At 54.1% G+C, this 5,000-nt stretch overlaps 3 pseudogenes; all 3 read left to right on the top strand.

The window, feature by feature from the left end:
• Window positions 1-930: 930 nt before the first annotated feature.
• On the top strand, window positions 931-1,047 carry LOC137307631 (U2 spliceosomal RNA; annotated as a pseudogene).
• Window positions 1,048-3,771: 2,724 nt separating this feature from the next.
• On the top strand, window positions 3,772-3,888 carry LOC137307643 (U2 spliceosomal RNA; annotated as a pseudogene).
• A 938-nt stretch (window positions 3,889-4,826) lies between these two features.
• Window positions 4,827-4,943, top strand: LOC137307651 (U2 spliceosomal RNA; annotated as a pseudogene).
• The last annotated feature ends 57 nt before the right edge of the window (window positions 4,944-5,000 follow it).

Here is a 5,000-nt window from a genome sequence, read left to right as displayed (position 1 = left end):
GTGTCTCTGTGTGTGTGTGTGTGTGTGTGTGTGTGTGTGTGTATTATTACTGAGAATAAAGCTGATATCTCTCTCTCTCTCTCTCTCCCTCTCTCTCTCTCACTCAGAGCTGCTGTGGAAGGAAACCTTTTTAAAAAGAACTTTCTCAGCTCAGTGGTATTTTTTTCTTCTCCAAGGCTGAGTGCCGCTCGCACGTAGCGATATAATTCAAAGTGCAAAATAACTTGGCGTCGTTGACTTGAAACAAGCAGGGTCTGCTTCCAAATGAAAGCTGCGCTCCCGAACTGGACTGACTGTCTGTCTGTCTGTCTGTTTGTCAAGGGGTGGAAAAGGCGGCGGTGGTGGTGAGGGTGGAGCTTTACGCTCAGGAGGGGAGACTTTCTTTCAGAGGTGCCAATTAATCTGCAGCAGAAAGCCATCCCCCCCGACCGGGATTCGAAGCCCGGTCCTGACCACGAGACCACCGGGGAGAGTTGCCTCAAGTCCCTGAGGGACCTGGACACGAGGCCGAATACACACGCACGCCTGCTGCACTGGCAGCAGCGACCAACAGGGGGCTGACCGGCTGATCCTTCCCTTTCACAGGCAGGCTTTTGGCCCTCGCTCAAACGACAAAGGTGTTCAGAAGGAAGTCCTGGGGGGAAGGCAGGCAGGGAGGGACGGACACAGGGAAGTCCGCACAAAACAGGTCCCCTGGAACCTCTGACCCAGAAAAACGGGTTCCTGGTGAAAGCAGTCCTGCCATTGACATGACAATGGACAGGGCCCGGCAGCTTGAGACACATCTTTCTTTCAATATGCAAGTTCTTTTTAAAAAAGTTTCCTTCCACAGCAGCTCTGAGTGAGAGAGAGAGAGAGAGAGACACTGACTCACTGACTGATACTGACACCGACACACACACACACACACACACACACACACACACACATATTATTTATTATTATTTTTAATTGATTTTTAGAACAGGGAGATGGAATAGGGGCTTGCTCCGTCCACTCCACGCATCGACCCAGTATTGCAGTGTTTCTGGGAACGGTGCAGCTCCCCGTGGGGAGATATTCAAAAGGAAAATCAGCTCTTTCCCAGTGTCTCTGTGTGTGTGTGTGTGTGTGTGTGTGTGTGTGTGTGTGTGTGTGTATTATTACTGAGAATAAAGCTGATATCTCTCTCTCTCTCTCACTCAGAGCTGCTGTGGAAGGAAACCTTTTTAAAAAGACCTTTCTCAGCTCAGTGGTATTTTTTTCTTCTCCAAGGCTGAGTGCCGCTCGCACGGAGCGATATAATTCAAAGTGCAAAATAACTTGGCGTCGTTGACTTGAAACAAGCAGGGTCTGCTTCCAAATGAAAGCTGCGCTCCCGAACTGGACTGACTGTCTGTCTGTCTGTCTGTCTGTCTGTTTGTCAAGGGGAGGAAAAGGTGGCGGTGGTGGTGGTGAGGGTGGAGCTTTACGCTCAGGGGGGGAGACTTTCTTTCAGAGGTGCCAATTAATCTGCAGCAGAAAGTCATCCCCCCCGACCGGGATTCGAAGCCCGGTCCTGACCACGAGACCACCGGGGAGAGTTGCCTCAAGTCCCTGAGGGACCTGGACACGAGGCCGAGGACACACGCACGCCTGCTGCACTGGCAGCAGCGACCAGCAGGGGTCCGACCGGCTGATCCTTCCCTTTCACAGGCAGGCTTTTGGCCCTCGCTCAAACGACAAAGGTGTTCAGAAGGAAGTCCTGGGGGGAAGGCATGGAGGGACGGACACAGGGAAGTCCGCACAAAACAGGTCCCCTGGAACCTCTGACCCAGAAAACCGGGTTCCTGGTGAAAGCAGTCCTGCCCCGCCCTGCCATTAACATGACAATGGACAGGGCCCGGACCAGGCGCAGCGGACGGTAGCGAGCAGTCGGAGGGTGAAAATCCGCCAGTGGGTGAAAAGGAGAGCCGTGCGGTGAGAGGAGGCGGAAAGCGGTTCGCAGACTTTCGCTGTACCTCCGGCGGGCAGCGCCGCACCTCCGAGCGCTCGGTACCGTCCGCTGCGCCTCGTCCTGCCGCACGCGACGAGCCGTCCCCGGAGGAAATCGGCCTCGGCCTTCCTGAGATATCAGTCTCCAGGTGGGACAGAAAAACCGGGGGCCCCCGGCTCGCTTTCGGCGGCCCGCTAGTCGACTTCCCGTCGTGCGAACGCGATCCTTCCGGTACCTTTCGGTGCCCCTTGCCCGACTCTAGCTCCGGTGGTAAAGCGGAGTCGGTCGGTCTGACGGCCGCCGAGTTAGCAGGCGGAAAGCGGTTTGCAGCCTTTCGCTGTACCTCCGGCGGGCAGCGCCGCACCTCCGAGCGCTCGGTACCGTCCGCTGCGCCTCGTCCTGCCGCACGCGACGAGCCGTCCCCGGAGGAAATCGGCCTCGGCCCTCCTGAGATATCAGCCTCCATACGGGCGTCACAAATCAGTGGACATGGTCAGCTGCAAAGCAGTGTCATTACAACCTTTCATAAACGACAGGGCAGCACTGCACTGCACCGCACTGCACTGCACCCCACACTACATCACACTTGCCTGCCTGCCTGCCGGCCTGCCTGCCGCTGCCTACTCTCACCAGCGGACCAAAGTGAGGATAACACCCCGAAGCAAGCATCTCCCTTGCCGCCCACCAGCCCACACCAATCCCCTTGCCTGCCTCCCACAAATTCCACCAGCGAGGCAAAGTGAAAATCAACCCCCAAAAAACGCACTCCACACCGGCCATCGCCCGCTATACACCCCCCCTGGGGTGAATATTAAGCCCGAGAACACCGACTGTAACCAACCGCAGTGAAAAGTTGAAGTGGCAACTCATTAACCAGATTTACACTTGGCAACTCATAAACCAAATGAACAAAAAATCTGGTTAATGAGTTGCCCAAAATAAATCTGGTTAATGAGTTGCCACTTCAACTTTTCACTGCGGTTGGTTGCAGTCGGTGTTCTCGGGCTTAATATTCACCCCGGGGGGGCGGGGTGGGTGATTCTGGGGGTAGTGTCCGGGAGGGTGAGCCTTTTATTCGGCAGGAGGCGTGTGGGGAAATCATCAACCTGTCAGACGATGAGTTGTCACAAATGCCATTGCTTAATGAAAGCTGCGCTCCCGAACTGGACTGACTGTCTGACTGTCTGTCTGTCCGTTTGTCAAGGGGAGGAAAAGGCGGTGGTGGTGGTGAGGGTGGAGCTTTACGCTCAGGAGGGGAGACTTTCCTTCATGCCAATTAATCTGCAGCAGAAAGCCATCCCCCCCGACCGGGATTCGAAGCCCGGTCCTGACCACAAGACCACCGGGGAGAGTTGCCTCAAGTCCCTGAGGGACCTGGACACGAGGCCGAATACACACGCACGCCTGCTGCACTGGCAGCAGCGACCAACAGGGGGCTGACCGGCTGATCCTTCCCTTTCACAGGCAGGCTTTTGGCCCTCGCTGAAACGACAAAGGTGTTCAGAAGGAAGTGCTGGGGGGAAGGCAGGCAGGGAGGGACGGACACAGGGAAGTCCGCACAAAACAGGTCCCCTGGAACCTCTGACCCAGAAAACCGGGTTCCTGGTGAAAGCAGTCCTGCCATTGACATGACAATGGACAGGGCCCGGCAGCTTGAGACACATCTTTCTTTCAATATGCAAGTTCTTTTTAAAAAAGTTTCCTTCCACAGCAGCTCTGAGTGAGAGAGAGAGAGAGAGAGAGAGAGAGAGAGAGACACTGACTCACTGACTGATACTGACACCGACACACACACACACACACACACACACACACATATTATTTACTTTTATTTTTAATTGAATTTTAGAACAGGGAGATGGAATAGGGGCTTGCTCCGTCCACTCCACGCATCGACCCAGTATTGCAGTGTTTCTGGGAACGGTGCAGCTCCCCGTGGGGAGATATTCAAAAGGAAAATCAGCTCTTTCCCAGTGTCTCTGTGTGTGTGTGTGTGTGTGTGTGTGTGTATTATTACTGAGAATAAAGCTGATATCTCTCTCTCTCTCTCACTCAGAGCTGCTGTGGAAGGAAACCTTTTTAAAAAGAACTTTCTCAGCTCAGTGGTATTTTTTTCTTCTCCAAGGCTGAGTGCCGCTCGCACGTAGCGATATAATTCAAAGTGCAAAATAACTTGGCGTCGTTGACTTGAAACAAGCAGGGTCTGCTTCCAAATGAAAGCTGCGCTCCCGAACTGGACTGACTGTCTGTCTGTCTGTCTGTCTGTTTGTCAAGGGGAGGAAAAGGCGGTGGTGGTGGTGAGGGTGGAGCTTTACGCTCAGGAGGGGAGACTTTCTTTCAGAGGTGCCAATTAATCTGCAGCAGAAAGTCATCCCCCCCCGACCGGGATTCGAAGCCCGGTCCTGACCACAAGACCACCGGGGAGAGTTGCCTCAAGTCCCTGAGGGACCTGGACACGAGGCCGAGGACACACGCACGCCTGCTGCACTGGCAGCAGCGACCAACAGGGGGCTGACCGGCTGATCCTTCCCTTTCACAGGCAGGCTTTTGGCCCTCGCTGAAACGACAAAGGTGTTCAGAAGGAAGTGCTGGGGGGAAGGCAGGCAGGGAGGGACGGACACAGGGAAGTCCGCACAAAACAGGTCCCCTGGAACCTCTGACCCAGAAAACCGGGTTCCTGGTGAAAGCAGTCCTGCCATTGACAGGAGAATGGACAGGGCCCGGCAGCTTGAGACACATCTTTCTTTCAATAAGCAAGTTCTTTTTAAAAAAGTTTCCTTCCACAGCAGCTCTGAGTGAGAGAGAGAGAGAGAGAGAGAGAGAGACACTGACTCACTGACTGATACTGACACCGACACACACACACACACATATTATTTACTTTTATTTTTAATTGATTTTTAGAACAGGGAGATGGACTAGGGGCTTGCTCTGTCCACTCTACGCATCGACCCAGTATTGCAGTGTTTCTGGGAACGGTGCAGCTCCCCGTGGGGAGATATTCAAAAGGAAAAACAGCTCTTTCCCAGTGTCTCTGTGTGTGTGT

Source organism: Heptranchias perlo, unplaced genomic scaffold (assembly GCF_035084215.1).
Source record: "Heptranchias perlo isolate sHepPer1 unplaced genomic scaffold, sHepPer1.hap1 HAP1_SCAFFOLD_1079, whole genome shotgun sequence".
In the NCBI taxonomy this organism is placed as follows: domain Eukaryota; kingdom Metazoa; phylum Chordata; class Chondrichthyes; order Hexanchiformes; family Hexanchidae; genus Heptranchias; species Heptranchias perlo.
Note: the sequence above shows the minus strand (reverse complement) of the source record. Positions and strands in the feature narration are given on the sequence as shown.